This window comes from Myodes glareolus, chromosome 9 (genome assembly GCF_982192425.1).
Source record: "Myodes glareolus chromosome 9, mMyoGla1.1, whole genome shotgun sequence".
Classification (NCBI taxonomy): domain Eukaryota; kingdom Metazoa; phylum Chordata; class Mammalia; order Rodentia; family Cricetidae; genus Myodes; species Myodes glareolus.
This window is the reverse complement of record NC_142034.1, coordinates 15,678,765-15,701,781: the sequence shown is the minus strand read 5'-3', so window position 1 is coordinate 15,701,781 and position 23,017 is coordinate 15,678,765. Positions and strand designations below refer to the sequence as shown.

Below are 23,017 nucleotides of genomic sequence, written 5' to 3'. Positions count from 1 at the left end.
TTACAAAAACAGCACCATGACAAGCAGATTGTGGCTGGGTTAAGGCCACCAGAGGAGAGCATCTAAAAGCCAAATATTTAGGACCAAAGACAAAATTCCACCCACTCTATTTGTGCCCTGCCTCAAAACATACTCCATACGGCAACCGATCAGGGCATCCTTCCTGCTATGCTGGCAAAATAAACATAAGGTCTATATTCATTCAACAAGCAGTTATTGGCCAAACCCCATAGTAGGCACTGCTCTCAGAGAGGACCCATATTTGGTTCCCAGTGCCCACCCTGGGAAGATCAAAACAGTCTGTAACTCCAGCTCTAGGGAAATCTGATGACCTCTTCTGGTCTCCAAGAAGAGGAGACCTCTTCTGGTGCACTCATGTGCACAAACCCACATACAAACACACACATAAACACAGAGCTAAAAATAAAAATAAAGCCAGAACTCTGAGGCAAAGGCAGGTGGATACCTGTGAGTTTGAGAACAGCCTGGTCTACACAGTGAGTTCCAGGTCAGCCAAGGCTTCACAGTCAAACTCTATTCAAAATATAAATCAATTAGTAAAATAAATCTTTTAAAATTATATGTATTCTAATAAACCTGAAGGAAAAAAAAAAAACAAACCTGGCCAGTCTTTTCCCTGAATCCGTCTGAGCTCATCAGAGCTCTCACTCACACTTGGCATCTCTTTATTTAGATGTTTAGAACACTCTGGAGCTGATGGCTAAGGAAAGGCAACGAGCGCAGCTGGGCTGCATCCCCTCCGACAAGCCCATTCAGAAAGTGACAAACCCGTAGAGCCAAGCTTGTACCGTGAAGCCTGGCCCCTAGCATTTCTGAACGTGGCATCTGGTTCCTGTGAAGTCTCATAACAAATGAGAGCTGCCAACATAAGCAACTCCTTCCAAATACAGGTGAAATAATAGTCTTGCTGAGCAAACCCTCACCGCAGGAAACATACAGAGTTAGTTCAGCCAGCGCTCTCAAAGAGCACGCTCTGTAGGACCAAAGCCACAGAAAGTCATCCAGCCAGTCAAGAATGTGGAGGGAACTCCCCTCCTGCTGAGTTGAGCAGGGGAGGACCCCATGTTTCTGAATAAACTAAAGTGACTGCCCACCCCACGGGCTGAGTACCCAAAGAAGGAGAGGTTCTTAAGTTTCCCTTGGCTTGCTCTTTGGAAGAGGCACATGTAAAGAATATGCATGGCTATGAATGCAGAAAATATATAAAATGTAGAAATTGGAGAGATGGCTCAACAGTTAAGAGTACCTACGTGACAGCTGACAACCGGTTCTAGAGCATCAGACACCCTCCTCTGGCCTGTGCAGGGACCAGGCATGCAGGAGGTGCACAGACATACATGCAGGGAAACCCACACACACATACATACATACATACATACATGCATACATACATATGTACATACATGAAATAATACAACGTAAAATGAGGAACTATCAGCTGCATTGGTCAGTGCTCACTGTGAATTCTTTTGTTGAAAAGAACAGTATCTAATATGCCATCTAAGTTGGGCAGTGGTGGCACATGCCTTTAATCCCAGCACTTGGGAGGCAGAGACAGGTGGATCTCTGTGAGTTCGAGGCCAGTCTGGTCTACAGAGTGAGTTCCAGGAAGGCTCCAAAGCTACAGAGAAACCCTGTTTCAAAAAACAAACAAACAACAAAAAAAGTACTACTATGCCAATATGCCATCTATGATGGCATTACTATTAAGTAATCTCTAATATATTTAATTTACAGACTGTCGTGGGGCTACTAAAAATGCCATGCAAATGAACTATTAATTAGCATTAGTTGGCTGCAGACGTGCTCACTGAGTCTGCTGCCCAAGACCTGAACTAAAATTCTCAGCATCCACGTCAAGTGCCAGGTACACATCTGTAATGGTTGGATTGGAGGGTATTGGAGACACATGGGTTCCTGGAGCTCATTGGCCAGCCAGACCAGCCAGTCAGTGAGCTCCAGGTTCCAAACAATAAGGTCAAGCAACTAAGGAAGATACCTGAGATGGACCTCTGGTCTCCGTAAACATGTGCACACAACTGCACACACCCTTTCGAACAGTTACAGACAGCACACATGGAGAAAGATTAATTCCAACAGCTAGGGATAGAGCTCAGCTGGGAAAGGGCTTGCCTAACAGGGACTTTCTATTCCCAGGCATGAAGATGCACACCTATAATCCCAGCACTCAGGAGGCAGAAGCAGGTGGATCAGGAATTTGTGAGACATTGTCAACTCCAAAACTAGTCTGAGTGGAATGAGACCCTATTTAAAATAATAATAATAATAATAATAACATTGCCATCCCAGAACGTGCTTGGGAGGTTTACGTGGGGGGACTGGGAGTTTCGGTCATCCTCAGATTTACAGAAAGTTCAAAGCCAACCAGGGTAATATAAACCCAGAGACCAAAAGCAGAGATGGACGAAGGGCCATCAAGGAGTACGGTGCAGTCTAGGGCACCTCAACTGGTGCTTGAGGTGAGATCTGCTCCACCAGCTTCCACCTCCTGAGGGCTGTAATCACACACATGCACCTCATGCCTGGTTTACATGATGCTGGAGAAAATGGAACTCAGGGCTTCAGACGTGCTAGGCCAAGCAGTCGGCTAATGCAGCTATCGCCTCTGCTGCCTAGCATGCCCAGGGCCCTGAGCTAGATACCCAGTTCGAGGAGGGGACTAACAGAAAAGAAAAGCTATGTTATTCACATAATCATCACTTTCTATAGATTTTTTTTTTCTTAAAAAAAAAAGGAAAGGAAAGTTGCCAGCGGCAGGACTCTAAATGAAGCAGAGAAAAGTATGGTTTACAAATTCCGTGCCACCTTCCTACAAGGTCCAAATGGTGAAAAGATCCCTAACGCCAACCACACCAGCCCCCTCCCTGTGCCTCTCGGTGAGTCAGGGAAATCCTCCCTCCCGGGCCCCCCACCGTGGCAAATTGAGAGAGCCAAATCAACAGGGTCCAGAAAGTCTGCTGCTTGGGGAGAAGTTGAGGGAGACATGAGTCAACAGCAGCCGCAGTGGAAATGACTTCAGGCGGTTAGGTGACAGTGGGCTCAAGTCTGAATCATTCCAGTGGTGTGGGCTCCTGGCTGGAATCAGAGTATTCCATGCCAGGGATAAAGGACGTGACAGCACCCAGCTATTCACGTGTTCTGTGCGCAATCAACCCAGGACAGCATCGGTCCAAGCAAGACGAACACTCTTTCGGGTCTGGGTGCTGTAAAAGAGACGCTGGAGAGGAATCAGAATGCTGAGGGACTTAAGTCCCAGGTACTATGAGGGAGTCTGGAGATGCTGGAAGGAACACTTGGAAGCCTTGAGACAGTCCACCCCTCCCATCCCAGCACCTGGGAGGAGGCAGGAGGATCTTGGAGTCAAGGTTATCCTCATTGTTAGCTACAAGGCGAGTTCCAGATGAGATGAAAACTTGGATTTAAAAAGAACGGAGGGATATAAACAAACTGAAAAATAAAAACCACATGATCAGCTCATTAGATGCTGAAAAAGCTTTCGACAAAATACAACATCCCTTCATGATAACAGTCTTGGAGAGAACAGGGATACAAGGAACATACCTAAACATAATAACGGCAATATACAGCAAGCCAACAGCCAACATCAAACTAAACGGAGAGAAACTCCCAGCGATCCCACTGAAATCAGGAACAAGACAAGGTTATCCACTCTCTCCATATCTCTTCAATATAGTTCTTGAGGTCCTAGCTAGAGCAATAAGACACCAAAAGGAGATCAAGGGGATACAAATCAGAAGAGAAGAAGTTAAACTCTTGCTATTTGCTAATGATATGATAGTTTACATAAGCAACCCCAAAAATTCTACCAAGGAACTTCTACAACTCACAAACACTTTCAGTAATGTAACAGGATACAAGATTAACTAAAATAAAAAAATCAGTAGCCCTCCTGTACACAGATGATAAAAGGGCTGGGGAAGAAATCAGAGAAACAACACCCTTCACAATAGCCAAAAATAGCATAAAATATCTTGGAGTAACTCTAACCAAAGAAGTGAAAGACTTGTATGACAAGAACTTTAAATCTTTGAAGAAAGAAATTGAAGAAGACACCAGAAAGTGGAAAGATCTCCCATGCTCTTGGGTAGGTAGAATTAACATAATAAAAATGGCAATCTTACCCAAAGCAATCTACAGATTCAATGCAATGCCCATCAAAATCCCAGCAAAATTCTTCACAGAACTCAAAAGACCAGTACTCAACTTTATATGGAAAATCAAAAAACCCAGGATAGCCAAAACAATCCTGTACAATAAAAGAACTTCTGGAGGCATCATAGTCCCTGACTTCAAACTCTACTGTAGAGCTACAGTACTGAAAACAGCCTGGCATTGACATAAAAACAGACAAGAGGACCAATGGAACCGAATTGAAGACCTGGATATTAATCCACACACCTACCAACACCTTATTTTTGACGAAGAAGCAAAAAATATAAAATGGAAAAAAGAAAGCATATTTAACAAGTGGTGCTGACATAACTGATTATCAACATGTAGAAGAATAAAAATAGATCCATGTCTATCACCACGCAGAAAACTCAAGTCCAAATGGATCAAAGACCTCAACATAAAGCCAGCCACACTAAACCTCAAAAAGAGAAAGTGGGAAGTACACTTGAACGCATTGGCACAGGGAACCACTTCCTAAATATAACCCCAGCAGCAAAGGGCACAGTCAACAAGACAAAATGGCAGCCAACAGAATGGGAAAAGATCTTCACTAACCCCACATCAGACAGAGGTCTGATCTCCAAAATAAACAAAGAACTCAAGAAATTGGTCATCAAAAGAACAAACAATCCAATAAAAAAAAATGGAGTACAGACCTAAACAGAGAACTCTCAACAGAGGAATCTAAAATGACTGAAAGACATTTAAGGAAATGTTCAACATCCTTAGTCATCAGAGAAATGCAAATCAAAACAATGCTGAGATTCCATCTTACACCTATAAGAATAGCCAAGATCAAAAACACTGATGACAACTTATGCTGGAGAGGTTGTGGGGAAAAGGGAACACTTCTGCATTGCTGGTGGGAATGCAAGCTGGTACAACCTCTTTGGATGTCAGTGTGGCGATTTCTCAGAAAATTAGGAAACAACCTTCCTGAAGACCCATTAATACTACTTTTGGGTATATATCCAAAAGATGCTCAATTGTGCCACAAGGACAAGTGTTCAACTATGTTGATAGAAGCATTGTTTGTTATAGCCAGAGACTGGAAACAACCTAAATGTTCCTCGACCAAAGAATGGATAAGGGAAATGTGGTCCATTTACACAATGGAGTATTACACAGCAGAAAAAGATAATGACATCTTGAAATTTGCAGGCAAATGGATGAATCTAGAAAACATCATATTGAGTGAGGTAACCCAGACCCAGAAAGACAATTATCACATGTACTCACTCATAGGTGGTTTTCAAACATAAAGCAAAGAAAACCTACAAATCACGATCCCAGAGAACTTAGACAATAATGAGGACCCTAAGAGAGACATGCATGGATGTAATCTACATGGGAAGTAGACAAAGATAAGATCTCCTGAGTAAATTGGGAGCATAGGGACCTTGGGGGAGGGCTGAAGGGGGGGGGGGAGAGGAAGGGAAGAAACAGAAAAATGTAGAGCTCAATAAAACCAATTAAAAAAAAAAGAATGGAGGGGCTGGGTGGTGGTGGCGCATGCCTTCAAACTCAACACTCGGGAGGCAGAGGCAGGCAGATCTCTGTGAGTTCGAGGCCAGCCTGGTCTACAAGAGCAAGTTCTAGGACAGGCTCCAAAGCTACAAAGAAACCTGTCTCAAAAAACAAAAAGCAAAAACAGAGTGGAAGGGCAGAAGAACTGGCTCACTGGGTCAGAGTACTTGCTGCCTTTGCACAGGATGGAAACTGGTTCCCAGCACTCACATCGAGCAGCTCGCAACCACCTGTAACTCCAGCTCCAAGGAGATCCGACATCATCTTCTGCCTTCTGGGAGGGGAATCCCTACACATGCGGCAGAGGCACACAGACTCGGACACATAAATGAAAAGGTGGGGAGGCTAGGGAGATTGCTGAGTCAGTAAATCCGGAGGACCTGAGTTCAGTCCTAGTCCCCATGTGAACATGGAGGGAGATCGACACGTCTCATCCCAGGGCCAGGGGTATCTGGGGCTTACTTGCTGGCCATCTTAGACTAATTGGAAAGCTCCTGATGAACTCAAAAAAACTTCATTATTTGTAAATTAAAAGGTAGTAGTACTAATTTAAATATCAAGTGTCACTTAGCTTATGGAGATTGCTTCTGTGAACATTTATCAAAAAGTCGAGCTGGTGGAGGTAAAGCAAGCCTTTAATCCCAGTAACCCATGGCAGAGAGACAGGTGGATCTCCGTGAGTTCAAGGCCAGCCTGGCCTACACAACAAATTTCAGATCAATCAGAGCTACACAGTAAGACCCTGTCTCAAAAATAAAACAAAAGCAAATAAAGTAGTAATTGTTTATTACAAAATTAGAAGGTGAGGGCAGGAGAGATGGCTCAGCCGTCAAGAGCGCTGACTGCTCTTTCAGAGAACCTGGGTTCAGTTTCCCAGCAACCACATGGTGATTCACAACTGTTTGTAATTTAATTTCCTGGGCATCCCATACCCTCTTCTGACCCCTGTGGGCATGTTTTACACAAGCATATATGCAGGCAAGACACCCATACACATAAAATAGATAAATCTAAAGAACAGGGCAGTGGTGATACAAATCTTCAATCCCAGGACTCAGAAGGCAGAGGCAGGCGGATCTCTGTGAGTTTGAGATCAGAGTTCTGGTCTACAGAGTGAGTTCCAGGATCCAGGACTATACAGAGAAACCCTGTCTCCAAAAGGAAAAAAAAAAAAAGTATTTTCTACCATTCGCTATGAGTTCTTACGGTTTTTACACATTTCCTTTTGAACCTTATGTTATGCAAACTTTTATCTTTTAAGTAATATTTTTCTGGTTAACGAGTAATACATGTCTGACTTAGAAAATCTGGGAAATCAGAAGAGAACAAAAGAAAAAATTTGAGTTGCTCAAATACGACCACTCTTATATATGCTCTCTATCCAATTTGCTTTGATGGCGCATGTAAAAGTTACATCATTCGTGATTATCCTGTAAAATCCGTCTAATACCCAGGTTTTTCCATTTAGCACAGGACTCTGTCCTATCATTAAATAGCATTCAGATGTAAATGAGGCATGTATCCTATCTTAGTCTATAAATGGGCATCGTATCTAGGATCCTATTTAAGTTGTTACTAAGTTTTCACCGGCATATGTCTGTAATGATTATTCCTGCTCATAGCCATTGGTTGCTTGTCAGACTGAGCACTGGGACTGGGGTTCCCCGAGGTCAAGGACATGAACTCTGTCGAGGTACAACCTTCTCGGAAGGAGAATCCTTCCTCAGCGCACACCCTCCACCCTTGCAGGGCCCATCCTGAAGCCAACAGAACAGAACAGAACAGAAGATTCTCCAGACACAGATTTTTCCCGCAATTAATTGTTCAAAAGACACTCTCATTTCCTCCACTCATATGTATGTGTACAAAAATTGGTCATTTGGATTTTCCCAGATACATTTTTCAGTTCTTCAGGAATTTTCCATTTTTTTAAAAAAATTTTGCAGTTCACTAGAAGAGAATTTATTTTTAATGCCGTTACTTTATATTCATTTATTTGTTTTAAGGCAAACTCTCATTACATTGCCCAGGTTTGCCTTGAATTGCTGGACTCAAGCAATCCCCCTCCTCAGCTCTCTCATGTTTCACAGAACTAAATTACCTTTTATTTAAAAAGAAAAGATAATGGTTTTACTGAGATCTATTCCACACATCACCAAACATTGTTTCAAAAGTGTACAATTCAGGTCTGCAAGTGTGACTGAATGGTACAGGGCTTGTTTGATCCTAGGTTCAATTCCAGGTAGCAAGAAAATAACAAATAGATGCCAACCAAATGGCTAAGTGGGTCGAATAAACGCCACCCAGTTCTGATGACCTGAGTTCAATCCATGGAGCCCATGGCGAGGGAAGAGAACTGGAATGTTGCCCTCTGACCTACACACGGGTACTGTGGCACGTTCGTCACCTCCTATTATCAGCCACATCCACACAATAATAAACAAGCACAGCAGACAAGCGTTAAAGGGATGACTTAGCAGGTAAGATCACTGACTACTTTTCCAGAGGACGCAGGTTCAATTCCCAGTTACAACCAGGTGTAACTTCAGTTCCAGATGACCCGATGCCTTTTTCTGGCCGACATAGGTATTGAGGTCACACATAGTCCACAGATATACATCAGGCAAAACACCCACACATAGAAAATAAGTTAAAATATACAAAATTCCGTAGTTGTAGTATTCCCGATTAAATAGCCACATCACTCTCTAATTTTATATGTATTTATTTGCTTATTTATTTTGAGATAGACTCTCATTCTATAACTCTGACTGGCATGGAACTTGATCTGTAGACCAGAAACAGTGACGTGATAGAGTTTTTAACCTAGCATGTGTGAGAGCCTAGGATGAATCCCCAGTAAACCCCCGCGCACACACACACACACACACACACACACACAAAGAACATTTTAGCCTTTTATGTACAGCTTTGTCAAGGGCTGCAATCACATCCATCTATTTATCCAGTTCTTCCACACGAAAGCATGCACGCAATGTTCATAGCAGTGTTATTTGAAATAGCTAAAGATCAAAACAACTCACAGATCCACCAACTGATGAGTCGATAAACAAAATGTGCCAGCTACATTAGAATGATAGAGAACATTCTTCTCGACCATAAGACGTGGAGAAATACTGATGCATTCAACTATAATGTGGAAGGACCTTGAAAACATGATGCTAAATGAAAGAAGCCACGCACAGAAGCCCGCACTTGGCTGGATACGGTGATACATGCCTGTAATCTCAGCATTTAGGAAGCTGAAGCAGAGGGATTGCAAGTTCTAGGCCAAGGAGAGGTACATTGCAACAATGTGTCTTCAGACAAGAGAGCCATATGTTGCATGATCCCACTTACGCAGATTGTTCAGAATCAGCAAATCCATAGATCAGTGGTTCTCAACCTTCCTCATGCTGGGATCCTTTAATACAGTTCTTCATGTTGTGGTGTCCCCCAACCATAAAATTATTTTTGTTGCTACTTCATAACTGCAAGTTTGCTACTGTTATGAATCATAATGTAAAGGTTTTTGGAGATAGAGGTTTACCCAAGGTGTAGCGCCCCCCCATGTTGGGAACCACTGCCACAGAGGTGGAAGGGAGATGAGTGAGTATAGCTGGGTTGGGGATGGATGGTTTTCCAATTGATCTTTTAGGGTTGATAAAAATCTAAAATTAGAAGCTGTGGTATGGTGGGCATACATCTTTAATCTCAGCACTCAGAAGGCAGAGGTAGGTGGGCCTTATGAGTTGTAGGTTGTGTTACTGGGGATTGAGCCCAGGACCTCTTACTACCAACTCTCTGTATATGTATGTACACACACACACACACACACACACACACATACACACACACACACACACACACACAGAGTTTTGTTTTTATTTTATTTCTATGTGTATGGCTATTTTGCCTGCATATATGCCTGTGCACCAAATGTGTGCCTGGTGCCCATTGTGGCCAGAAGAGAGCATCAGATTCCTTGGGGCTGGAATTACAGCCAGTTGTGAGACATTATGTGGGTGCTGGAAATCAGACTCAGGTCCTCTGGAAGAGCAGCCAGTGCTCTTTATCAGAAATTACTCAAAAACAGCTTGATCCATTTCTCCAGTCCCTGGGGCTTTTGTTTATGAGACAAGGTCTCTAGCCCAGGATGTCCCTAATCTCATGACATATCTGAGGTTGACTGGCACCTGCCAAATGCTGCAACTATTCAGTCCCACATCCAACTTTTTTCAAGCGTCATATTTTTTTTTAACTCCATCATCCCATTTCTCAAAGTCCGACTCAAATAAATAAATAATATGTAGGAAATCATTAGGCAGACACTTGCTAATCATATTACTTAAGCACCACTTTTTTTCTGGTTTCTCCATTGAAATAGACAAAATAAGGACCAGGTTTCTTAATCATTAAAATGTCTCTAGAGGTGCCTTGCTATCTTTCTTTTCTCCAGAGGAAAAACCAAAGGGGCCAGCCTGGGCAACAGTTGCTGGATGGCTCTCCCATAAGGTCACGTTGGAAGGAGGCTGTCACGCACCTGGCCACCTCTGCTCATTTCTCCAAAAAGGCAGGCACAGGAGGCGCACACATGGTGCACAGGTATATACGCAGGCAGACGCTCACATACATAAGATGAATTTAAAATCAGTAAAATAGCAAATATATTAAAATAAATAAACAAGCATAAATGGTATACAGAGGACAGGCTTTCTCCCAAACTTACCCCAGACCCATTGTTAGGGACTAACCAGTTCTGCTATAGGGAAACGGTATACATCATCTTCTCAGTATTTCTCCTCCAGTTGTCACTCAGTTTTAGTACATAGTAAGCAGAGACAATAGCTGGGACGCAGGATAACTTACTTTAAATCTTTACTCACATTTCTTTGTTTGTGTGCATGCGTGAACAAGCCACAGTATGTCTGGAGCTCAGAGTCGGTTTTCTCTTTCCACTGCGGTGCATCCCAGGGATTTCTCATGATTCTGTGGCAAGTCTCTGCACATGTAGCCATCTTGTTGGCCCCAGGATAACTTCGGCAATCTTTTTTTTTTTTTTTAAACGATGAATGACACTTTATTCGGTCCTTTTGTTTACAATTGAAACTCTGGGAATTCAAAATCAACATCCTTTCCCCGGAACTTTTGTTTTGTTTTGTTTTCTACACAAGGTTTCTCTGTGTAGCTTTGGAGCCTGTCCTGGAACGCACTCTGTAGACCAGGCTGGCCTATGAACTCACCGAGACCCACCTGCCTCTGCCTCCCGCGTGCTGGGATTAAAGACGTGCACCACCGCCTCCTGACTTGCACAGGTTTTTTGAGTTGGCTTAAACCTCCTCCAAGCAACGAGCACTATGTACTGCCTACTCAACTTTTCCTTCAATTCACAAACGAGCCAGGCATGAATTTTCTGGAAAGACTTCAGCTGAGGGACCGGTGCAGAACTTGATAGCATTCTGGCCACGACCAGCTTCAATGTCCTCAGCTGCGGTGATACTGAGTCCAGCCTAGAGAAGCCAGACCCCAAGACGCAGCGTCTCCCCACTGGGCTTCACGGTCTTGTCTTTTCCCGGTACCTGCTTAGAAAGAAGCCCCACTCTTCTGAGAGTCTTGTCTTTTCCCGGTACCTGCTTAGAAAGAAGACCCGCTCTTCTGAGAGCTGCTCATGTCTTGGTGGCTAGCCAATCTTTCTCTTTCTTTTGCTACTTCATCCAGAATGTAATATATACTCATTACAGGACCTGACGGCACAAGGCATTTTGAATGAAATGCTTATTCTTCACACTTGGACAGTAGGGACTCACTTACTTAGGAACTCACCAAAAGTATAGGAAATGGAACTGTGATTCAAAACCAGGCAAGTCTTCTAGACCCACGTCCAGGCTCTTACCACTAAAGCTAAACCGTTTTCTATGAATTTGTTTTTGGTTTCTGACACAGGGTCTCACTAGGTAGTCCTGCCTGGTTTGACACAGGGCAATCCTTCTGCTTCTGCCTCCCAGGGACTGGAATTATAGCTTTAAAGCGCTTTTTGAGTGTTGTCAATCAGGCTAATATAATATAATGGCTAACACTGGTCAGTGGTTTTCATATGAATGCCCCTTATTACAACAGTGGTGAGCACTTCTCATATCTTATAGTGGTCTGTGTTTCCTTTCAGGGCCGGTCTGATATCGTCCGCCATTTCCCACTAAGTGATTGGCTTGATTCCTTATCAATTTATAGCAGCAGCCTTGTGTACATTAGTGAAACGGCTCCGTTCTGTTTTCAGAATTGAAGACTCATTTCCCCAGATTGTTTTCTGACTTCATTTACAGTGATTTCCACCATAAAGAAATTATATTCTAACGTAATCATTATTTATCCATTTTTATTTTATGGATGCTAGCCTTAGTTACACACTGGGATGAAATTTCCATTTACTAAATAATAAAATATCCTCTGATGAATTTTTAAGTGTTTTTATAGGCTCCCTTTTTCTTTTCTCTCTTTTGACATCCAATTCATTTGGAATTCATGCCAAAGATAAGAATTTGAGTTTTTCCCCAGATCGTCTCACACTATTTTGTAAAATTATCAATATTTTCCATTAACTTATCATCTGTTAAATTCCACTGTCAACTTTCAAATGCTATTTCTTTACAAAAAGCAAAGCACACTGAATGCAGTCATTCTGTTTCCCTCCCCTTGCGCACTGCGCTGAGGAGCCAATACCAGGAACATTTCGACTATTCGGTAAGAGAGGCCAACTGTACAATTCTGGTTAAAGTCTATTCTTGTGTTTTCCCTTGATGGATATTACACATTAAAAGCTAAGGCTAGAGGACCAGTCTAGTCTAGATGATTCAACTGATAAAGGTGCTTGTGGCCAAACCTTAGGACCTGAGTTAGAGGAAGAGAGAACCCACATCTGCGAGTTATTCTCTGACCTCCACACGGGCACACACTGCAAATAAAGAAATGCAATAACAATTTTCAAGTTATAGTTATGAAGAATATGTCAGGGCTGGAGAGGTGGTTCAGCTGTTAAAAGCACTGGCTGCCAGGCAGTGCAGTGGTGGCACACGTCTTTAATCCCAGCACTAGAGAGGCAGAGGCCGGTGGATCTCTGTGAGTTCGAGGCCAGCCTGGTCTCCAAGAGCTAGTTCCAGGACAGGCTCCAAAGCTACAGAGAAACCCTGTCTTGAAAAATATAAAAACAACAACAACAAACAAAAAAAACAAAACCAAACAGCACTGGCTGCTCTTGCAGAGGAACGAGGTTCAGTTCCTAGCACCCACATGGTATGGTTCCTAACCATCTATAACTCCAGTTTCAAGGGATCTCACCTCCTCCATCAACAGATATGCACATAACACACATACATACATGTAGGCAAAATACTCATTCATGTAAAACAAATAAATCTAAAAAAATTATTTAAAGAATTTGTCAAAACATGGGAGGAAAGACTTTCAGTGAAATTTGCCAAGTGAAACAGGAAGGATCTGAACTTCACGCAAACCAAGACTATGACTACATTCGGCAAACACGCACAAGGAGAGTCACATGGCCATACCCCAGAAGGCAGAGCGATTTTTCTGGAATGTGAGATGACTGATTCCTCCCACCTTCCCCCCTCCCCAGCTTCTCCGTGAAGTGGTGACATCAGCATAATTTCCAAATTTTTGCTTTTTAATAACAGCATCTTGCTCGCGTGTGTTTTTCTTGACTGCCTCAGGAGACTTTATGAAAATGATAGGCGAGAAATAAAAGCTTGTAAACCCACAAATATTGGGGGTGGGGGCACAAAGAAAAAGATCTCATGGTTGGAAAATTCCAGCATGTTTTGGGAGGGAACAAGCGGTGGAGGAATGGCAACAGCCACCACAGAGCTGCAAAGGGAAAGGGCCAGAAAGCCTAGGCGGGGTCGTGATTGAAGAGAAGTCTGTCACTTGTGGACAGGACAGGCGACTCCTCTTGTGGGAGACAGGACTGACTCACTGTGTGTGCGCTCGGGCTCAGACACCTAAAAGTGTCCTTGCCTCTTTTCTCCAAACGGAACAAGGGCCACTCTGTTCTACATCTCTGGATTCTACTCTTGAGGCTGCCACAGAGCTGATCATTGTTTAAGAAGGTATGTGAACAGCTGGAATAAAAAGCACAGCAGGCTGGAGCAGGGTCATTGCCAGTCAAGAAACCCTTCAGGGCACAGCTGCAAGTGACCCTCAGACAGGCGTGGCCCAAATGCTCCTGTCACTGTCCCCAAAACCAGAGACATGGCTATGAAGGTAGCTCCACCTCCAACATCACACATACACACTCACACACACATACACACTCTATTTCTCACACACTCACACACACACACTCACACACATACACACTTATACTCTCACACACACACTCTCACATACACACACTCACACACACAATACACACTCTCACACACACTCATTTACACACACTCATTCACACATACACACATACACACTCACACACACACACCACAGGGGTTTTTTTTGTTTTTTTGTTTGTTTTTTTTTTTAGAGACGGGGTCTCGCTATGTTGGCCAGGCTGGAGTGCAGTGGCTATTCACAGGCGCGATCCCACTACTGATCAGCACGGGAGTTTTGACCTGCTCCATTTCCGACCTGGGCCGGTTCACCCCTCCTTAGGCAACCTGGTGGTCCCCCGCTCCCAGGAGGTCACCATATTGATGCCGAACTTAGTGCGGACACCCGATCGGCATAGCGCACTAAAGCCCAGAACTCCTGGACTCAAGCGATCCTCCTGTCTCAGCCTCCGGAGTAGTTGGGACTACAGGCGTGCGCCACCGCGCCCGGCCACACCGCGCCCGGCCACACCACAGCTTTTAACTGGAACAGTAATGGCCCACCGTGTAAACAGGATCAGGGTCAGACTTCCAGAATCCCAGGTAGGTATCTATCTGGGCAGCTATTTCCTCTAAAAACTGATGATGTGGCCTCCTTGGTCCTCAACACTAACTCCATTTTTCCTTAGTTCTGAAGCCCTATCTTAAGTGCTCACCCAGTATCACTCCTGACTCCATCTTGTTCCTACATGTGAAGTCCAGCTGCTACAGAAAAGGAGCTCCAAGCCAGGTGGTGGTGATGCAGGCTTTTAATTCCAGCACTCGGGAGGCAGAGGCAGGTAATCTCTGTGAGTTTGAGGCCAGCCTGGTCTATAAGAGCTAGTTCCAATACAGGCTCCAAAGATACAGAAAAAACCTGTCTCAAAAAAAGAAGGAGAAGAAGAGGAAGAGGGAGAGGGAGAGGGAGAGGGAGAGGGAGAGGGAGAGGGAGAGGGAGAGGGAGAAGGAGAAGGAGAAGGAGAAGGAGAAGAAGAAGAAGAAGAAGAAGAAGAAGAAGAAGAAGAAGAAGAAGAAGAAGAAGAAGAAGAAGAAAAGGGAGCTCCTTCGTCTGCATGAATGAACTAAAGAGCATTCCAAAATATAGAGCTGTGGGTGGGTCAGGTCATTCCACAGCCACACCGGCTGGGTGTTCTCCAACTGACTTTCAGATTTGACTTGGTTTTTTGAGACCAAGTTTCATGTAGTATAGTCTGGCCTCAAACTCGTAATGTAGCTGAGGATAACCCTTAATTTCTGATCCTCCAGTCTCTACATCTCAAGTCCTGGGGTTACAGGTGTGCACCACCACACCCCGTGTATGCAGAACTCTGTGTGTGCTCGGCTACCATTCCACGCACTGTGCTGAAACCCCAGGCCTCAACTTCACGCATTTTGTTCTAGCGGTGGAGAGGTGGTCACTAGTTTACAGTGTTCTTGTTGTTTGTAGGACTGGGCCATGAACCCACGCACTCACATGTGGTAGGTAAACGCTCTACCACTGAACTACATTTCCAGTTCTCTTTTTATTGTTATATAATTTTAGTTGTTGATTGCTTTTTTAAAAAATTTGTTATATTTGTTTATATATTTTTGCTATATTTTAATATATATACATATATATATGCTATATATTTGTAGGAATTCGGTAAGAGTGTGGAGGTCAGGAAATTAACTTTGGGAAATTGGTTCTCTCCTCCACCATTTGGGTCCTGGGGATCAAATTCAGATCACCAGGCTTGGCAAGAAGCCATTTTATCCACTGAGCCATCTCACTTGCCCTCATTTATTGTTTTGGGGGACAGAGCCTCACTACGTAGCTTAAACTGGTCTGGAGCTCGCTATGGAGCTGAGAATGGCTTCAACCTCATGATCCCCCTGCCTCAGCCTCCCAAGTGCTAAGATTCCAGGAAGATTCCAGGCGTGTGCCACCACAGCTGGCCAGACACAGTGGTGTCCTCTTTACCCTTGTGTTTTCACACATCCCACGTGTCCTCCTATCAGCACATCCTGTTACCCTCCAGTCTGCTGCCTGTCACCCCAGTTACCGCTGTCTGCCCAAGTCCCCATCTCTCCCTAGACACTAGCGTCTCCTCCTAAGTGGTCTCCCGGTTTTCTCCACATCCCCTCTTCAGGTAACTGTCCCTCTAGCTCCCCAGAATTCCCTTAAAGACACAAATCCTGTCCTTCCCTATGAAGAGCCAATGGCCTCCTGTGTCATGTGGAGTAAAAGCCCAGGTCTATACTCCTGTGTAGAAAGCTCTGGTTTGAGTTCCTGCAACTCTCCCCTCTTCAGTCAGCTCTACTCCAACTCACTGTCCTTCCCCTTGGTCATCACCCTGTCCACACACGAACATTTCCAACCTCAAGACCTTCGCATCTACTCTTCCCTTTACCCAGAAGGCTCTTGGCCTCCCCTACCCACCCCCGAATGTCTGCTCAAAATTCCCTTTAGCATTTAATAATTTATACTTTTCCTGGACCCAGAATTCATATTTGCTTACCCAGCTGCTTTCCCGGTTTTGTTTTCTCTCTTCACCACTATCTTGCTGCGCTAATGGTTCACATTTGTACCTAGGTTGCCCATTGTCCCTCCCAGTGGACGTAATTGCTGTGAGGACATAGATGTCAAGGCTTTATTTGCATAGCCCAGCATCTTGACTAGGGCTTGGCACATAGTAGGCATTCAGTAAATATTTATTAAATCAATGAATGAATGGACCCTTGCCCCAGATCTTGCCCTGATTACCCGTGCCCAAGAAGCCAATGATCGATAACGGTTGCTAAGCACCTGCCAAAGGTCAGAGCTGCAGATGGAAATACGTTCCTCTGTGTTCTCTGCCCTGCTGGCATGCAGGGACCTGGGAAAAGCACAGAACTGTGATGGCTATCTCTGGCAGGGAAGGAAGATGGGATCCAATACTAGGAATAAGAGGAAGGGTGTCTCTGCCCGTCTGCTCAGAGGCTGAGCTCTGCCTGGCGCGCTGCCTGCTCCCAGAAACAGGAAGTATCCAGAAGGGAAGTGACTGCAGACATAGAGAGGGATAAAATGCCCTGCGCCTGAGACAGAACACTTGAAGCTAGTCATTCTGGAGTCTTCCAAGAGTCCATTCCTGGGGGATGAGTAAAATCCTCTCCACAGTGCCTTCATGACTCATTTGGATGGCAAACGGCAGCTTCAAGTCAGGGCGAGCAGGTGTTTCCTCCTCTGGGGTTCCCAGCTGGGGTGACTGGCGGCTGAATGGGGCTGAGTGGGAGAGGTGGGTGGTACCACTGGCCTGCTTCTGTGCCTGCCTCTCCCAGAGTGGAAAGTGTGCCCCCTGACAGGCCAGTCGAATTTGGTGCGGCATGGACCACAGCTTTAAGAAACAGTTCTGCAAGAAAGCACACCTGAGATTGAGGTCTAAGGACGGTCAAAGGCAGACAGGAAGCTCTGAGGCAAGTCACCTCACCAACGCTGTCTTTCTTGAGACCAGAGACAACCTACAAAGCCATTGCCTGAAGGTCCCTTTGGAAACCTATCTTCTCTTTGTTCAGCTGTGTGCTTTGAGACAGGTTCTTATTCTGAACCATGGATCCCCTTGCCTTGGGCTCTGAAATGTTGCGAGCACCAAGCATGTGGTACCATACTCTTCTGGTATCTTTGTTTCATTGCCTGCCGGTATGGTAAAACACCGGATAAAAGTGACTTAGGAGAGAAAGGGTTCTTTTTAGCTCATAGCTCCGGGTTAGAGTCCACCATAGCAGAGAAGTCAGAGCCGAGGGAGTTCGAGAAAACCGGTCACATATCTGTAATCGGAAGAAAATGGTAAATGCAGGCATGCATACACACAATTCTCTCTCTCTTTCCTACAGTTCCGGATCCCTGTCTAGGGGATGGTTCCATTCACACTGGGTGTATCTCCTCACTTCAACAAAACCAAGGGGCTAGAGAATTGACTCAGCCATTAAGAGAACTTGTTGCTCTTGAAAAGGACCTGGATTCAGTTCCTAGCACCTGCCCAGTGGCTCTCTACTCCAGGGGATCTGCTGTAGCTCTGCTCCTTAGCCAAAGGGTGGGAAGGTCATAAAACACATACCAGGAAACCCGTGATGAAGAAGAAGCTGGCCGTTTAAGGACAGAGCTCCCAACACTGCGCTCAGACATCAATTCATTTCCAGAAGAGCAGAAAAACCACCCAGAGTAACCACAGTGATCTAGTTACAGACAAGCCCTGGGCTTTATGCTTATGATGAAGCGCAGTGGGCAGCTCAAAGCCGAGGATGTTGTTAGGAGCATTTTAAAGCATGCTAATAAAAGCCGCAGCTGTCTTTAATCCCTCCCTGGAAAGCAAAGCAGGCATCTTTAAGCCTGCCCCTTGATAAGAGGTTAAAGACTGCAGGAGGTGTCGTTCTCACCTGTGGCTTCTCACTGGCTTCTTTACGGAGCAGAGCTCATGTGCTAGGAATGGCGAAGGCTTTCTCAGTCTGTTCTTTGTTTTGTTTTGGTTTTGCCTAAGCGTTTGGTCTTGGACATCCTTCCAGCAGTCCATGTATCTGGCTCTACATATTCTGGATGCTTTTGTCAGGCAATTAGGGGCTCCTTTGCAATGGAAGTGGCCCAGAGATGGGTGTGGCCATAGAGACCCCTAGAACCAAAGCAGGCACCTGCTCTTTATCCTCCAGATGTCGCTGAGCAGGCCTATCAAAGTCAGCTTTACTTCTTCATTGTCAGCACAACGACACTCCCTATTTGCCTGATCCATCTTAGGGTCACAGAAGCCCACTTCTAGAGACCTGTGAAAATAGCCCAGTCAGTAGAGGGCTCGTCTAGCACACATGAGGCCCTGGGTTAAATCCCCAACAGCGCATAAGCCAGACGTGGTGGTGCACGCCTGTAATCCCAGCATTTACTAGGTAGAGGCAGGAAGATGAGTTCAAAGTCATCCTTGGCTACATACTGAATTTGGAGTCCAGACCGTGTCTCAAGGGAGAAAAGCAGGTGCTTTCGTGAGACACCCAGAAAAGTAGGGGAAGGAGCGACGATTTTTGGCTGCCTTGAGCTCCCCCAGGGACTCTGGTTTCTTCTCATATATCCTACCGTTCACATTTTACTTTCCGGAAGCTGGAGACATTCTCCCTCAGAGCGTCAACGACGCTCCCTATTTGCCTGGGACTAATGGTTTTCTCAGGAGGGAGACTTGAAGTTTGAAAATCAAGTCAGAACACTGTAGGAAAACCTGGAGAGTTGGCTCCTCTATGCCCCAAAAAAGGAGAGCACAGTCAATCCTCACTGGGTTCTTCACAGTGTCACCGTGGTCAGACTGGAAACGTCTATAATGCCTACCTTCAGAGACTCCCAGTCACTGGGCCTACTTAAATCTCATGCTCACCTCAGGGGCAACTACCCCGACAGGGGATGGCAGCTGAGAGGCAGGTGAGACCCGTCCAACCTGGAAAACAGCCAGCTGAGAGCAGCAAGCATCTGCCACGCTGCAAACCCACCTCAAACCCCAGGGCAGCCACAACCTCTCCCAACTTTCTATGGTTCGTCCTCTGCTGTGGGATGTCTTTCTGTATATTGTGAATATGTGTTGTTTTTATTGGTTGATAAATAAAGCTGCTTCGGCAAGGCAGGATAGAGGGAGGCACGGAATCCAAGCAGAAATACGAGAGAAGAAAGGCAGAGTCTGGGAGATGCCAGCCAGCGTCTGAGGAAGCAAGACAGATAGGAAATGAGGTTACAAGACATGAACCACGTCCCAGAGCATAAACACGAAATGTTGGTTAATTGAAGTGTAAGAGCTACTTAGTAATAAGCCTGAGCCATCAGTCAAACATTTATAATTAATATGAACCTCTGAGTGATTATTTTAAAAACAGCTGCAAAATGGACAGGACAGAAAAAAGCCTCCATTGACGGTCCTCAAAGGATGTTCCCAGGCCCTTCTCATCTTTAGGGTGGGGGAGGAGAGTCACTTTCACTCCCACCTGAGGGTCAAGTATCCTCAGGGGACAGACCTGGAAAAAAGACAGCCACCCAGAGAGGAGTCCTGGCTGATGCCCAGGCTGACTGAGACAAAAGCCACTACTGCGGGAGCCAGCAGCAAGGCGCCGAAGACCCAGCCAACTGGGACCAGCACACGCTGAGCAATAACACCCCAGTGACCTCTCCACATACTTGGCTCCAGGGCCCGAGACATGGCACAGACTGCTCTCCTAGAAGCACCCACGTTCTGCTTCCAGCACACACGTCGGGCAGTTCACAAGCACCTGTAACTGCAGCTTCAGGAATCCAGCTTCTAGGGTCTCTGAGAGCACAGGCACTCACGAGCTCACACCTCATGCCATTCTTAAAGAGTTATCTATCTTTAGTTTCTATGCATGGGTGATTGTCTATCTGTATGCCCGTACACCAACTGTGTGCCTGGTGCCTTCTAGGGCCAGAAGAGAATGTTGGACCCCCTGGAACTGGAGTTACAGATGGTTGTGAGCCACCATGTGGTTGCTAGGAACTGAACCTGGGCCCTCTGCAGGAGCGGCCACTGCTCTCAACCACTGAGCCATCTCTCCAGCTCCCAACAGTATACATTCTGAGAAAACAGGTGGTTGAGGGTCTGGGGCTGTCATCCAATGGTAGAGTGTTTGGGATGCACAAGGTTGGACGCCAGGTTCCTACAAACGAGACTGAACAAATAAGAACCGGAAGGCAGAGGCCAGAACTCTTCTGTGGAGGAATTCTGAGCAATGTCCACACATGTGCTCCTCTCAGAGCAGGTTTTCTGGTGGAGAAACCTGCCAAGTGCCATGTTATTAGCTAATTTAGAGAGGGACAGACTAGCAAGATGACTCAGCCGGTAAAGGTACTTGCCACCAAGTCTGGTGACCTGAGTCCCGTCCCCAGAATCTACATGGTGGGGGGAGAGAGCTGACTCCCACAAGATGTAGCCTCTGTCTCTGTCTCTGACACACACACTCACTCACACACACACACACACACACACACAGAGAGAGAGAGAGAGAAAGAGAGAGAGAGAGAGAGAGAGAGCTTGTCCCCTGTGCATTCTTAGGGTAGTCACTTGAACCTCACTGAGCCTCAGTCTTTCCATCTGTGAGAAGGCCACAAGGCAGTGCCGTTTCTCAGACCTCGGTAACAGTGAGTGCTAGCCAAATCTCCCGTGGCATTTGAGAGAGCTGGTATGAAGGACGAAACAGCCCAGCGGAAGGAATCTGTGGTCATACCCCCCTCTCCCTCCCCCACTCGTGTCCATCAGTCTGTCATTCAATCGCTGCTAAAAGCAATTTCAAGGGCCTTTCAGACCCTCTTGGTCAGCTTGATTTTGTTAGCTTTCTGCAACCCAGAGGGCACACTCTCTGGAACACAATGTTCGTATCAGCGCCTCTAACCGCAAACCCCAAGAGTCTGAACACTGAGACACTCAGGAAGTCTAAGGGTCCTCTCGTCTTCAGAGGCCCCGCCCGGCACACATAGCATGGGAATTGCATGCATCAAAGGCAGGAAGTCCCTGACAAGCCTGTCCCATAAGCCACCAGACGCTGGTTACCTTCATGTGGTAGAGCAAGAGGTCGTTCTCAGGGTGGGGCGAGGTGGTCTGGGGCCTTCGCAGCCAGGGTGGAGCCCAAGCCTGGGGAACTAGACCTGAGGAGCCAGGCCTGAGCTCTCCACCCCAGGAAGCCTGGCTCCCAGTGAGGCTCGCAGTTTGGGTCACAGCTCCCTTGTGGGATAAGTGGTATTTGAATTCCTATTTCCTTTCCTGTTTTTCTTCTTTCCTATACATTCCTCTAAGAAAATGTTAAGTCTGTACTGCAAATCCTAAGGATAAGATCCTAGAGAAACATCGAGAAGCGTGGGTGGCCTTCCCCGAAGATCCCATTTATCAAAGGGCTGGACAGTCCTGGCTCGCTCAGTGGCCCAGGGTGCCAGCTCCCCATCCTGGAAAGGAGAGGGAGGTTAAAGGAAGGTACGGTGGCACACTGAAGGGCTAGCCTGGCAGTTTACAGAAGCCTGAAATAGCCTGTAGAGATGTCCTTGCAGCCGCTGGCCCCAAAGGAGAGGATTGTTGGGGGCCAAAGGAGGTTTTGGGGGGAAGTGGAGGGAAAGTAAAGACCCCATGAAGCCCTGGTAGCCTCCGGAAGGCAGCTGTGTATTACAAACCCCTAAAGTCGCACAGGTCGTGCTTAAAGGGGCAGCAGAGTAGAAAGTGAAAGTAAAGGACAGACTGTAGCAACTGAAGTAATGGGGGAAGGGAGGCAGAGGGACAGGGGAACAGTGGAGCAGAGGGAGATGGCCTGCTAGCTCCTGTTGGCAAGGCCAGGTTGTGGGCTACTAAACCCTTCAGCATGGCTAAGATAGGATGTTCCCTTGCACGCTTGCGACCTTCCATAGCAAAGGAAGCCCACAGCCCACCCTAGCTCATCACTGTACACCAGAACCCGGACCCAGGGCAGCCCGATCCAACCCGCAAGGTTTTTTGTTTCTAGCTTTATTTTATTTGTATTTAACGTGCATGGTGGTTTGCCTGTATGCATGTCTGCGTGCCGCATGCATGCGGCGCCCTCAGAAGGTGTCAGAACTGGGTTCACAAACAGCTGGGAGCCTCTACTTAGGTGCTGGGGATAGCGCTCAGGTCTGCAAGAGTCGCTAGTTAGTGCTCTAACCACTGAACTACCTCTCCTGCCCCAGCATCTAAATTTGTGGGTTTGGTTTGGGTTTTCAAGACAGGGTTTCTCTGTGTAGCCCTGTAGTGTCCTGTAACTCACTATGTAGATGAGGCTGACCTCTAAGTCAAAGGTCTCTACCTACCTCTGTCTCCTGAGTGCTCGGCCCCCCACCTGGTCAACATGTAAGGTTTTTTTTTGGGGGGGGTGTTAGTTTTTTCGAGGCAAAGTTTCTCTGTGTA

At 45.9% G+C, this 23,017-nt stretch overlaps 1 long non-coding RNA gene and 1 other non-coding gene across 3 annotated transcripts in view; both read right to left on the bottom strand.

Annotated features, from left to right (window-relative positions):
- LOC125408026 (uncharacterized) overlaps window positions 1–22,295 on the bottom strand; it is a 31,082-nt gene extending 8,787 nt beyond the window's left edge. The window contains exons 1-2 of one of the 2 annotated variants that reach the window (XR_015003861.2): window positions 21,662–22,295; window positions 16,622–17,906 (exon numbers count right to left, since the gene is read on the bottom strand). This is a non-coding gene — a long non-coding RNA (uncharacterized LOC125408026). Of the gene's footprint in view, window positions 1–16,621; window positions 17,907–18,515; window positions 20,170–21,661 lie in introns of those variants that run through there. The other variant, XR_007234339.3, reaches the window with a different exon arrangement.
- Window positions 14,294–14,593, bottom strand: LOC148120770 (signal recognition particle RNA). The gene has a single exon (XR_015738961.1).
- Window positions 22,296–23,017: the final 722 nt, after the last annotated feature.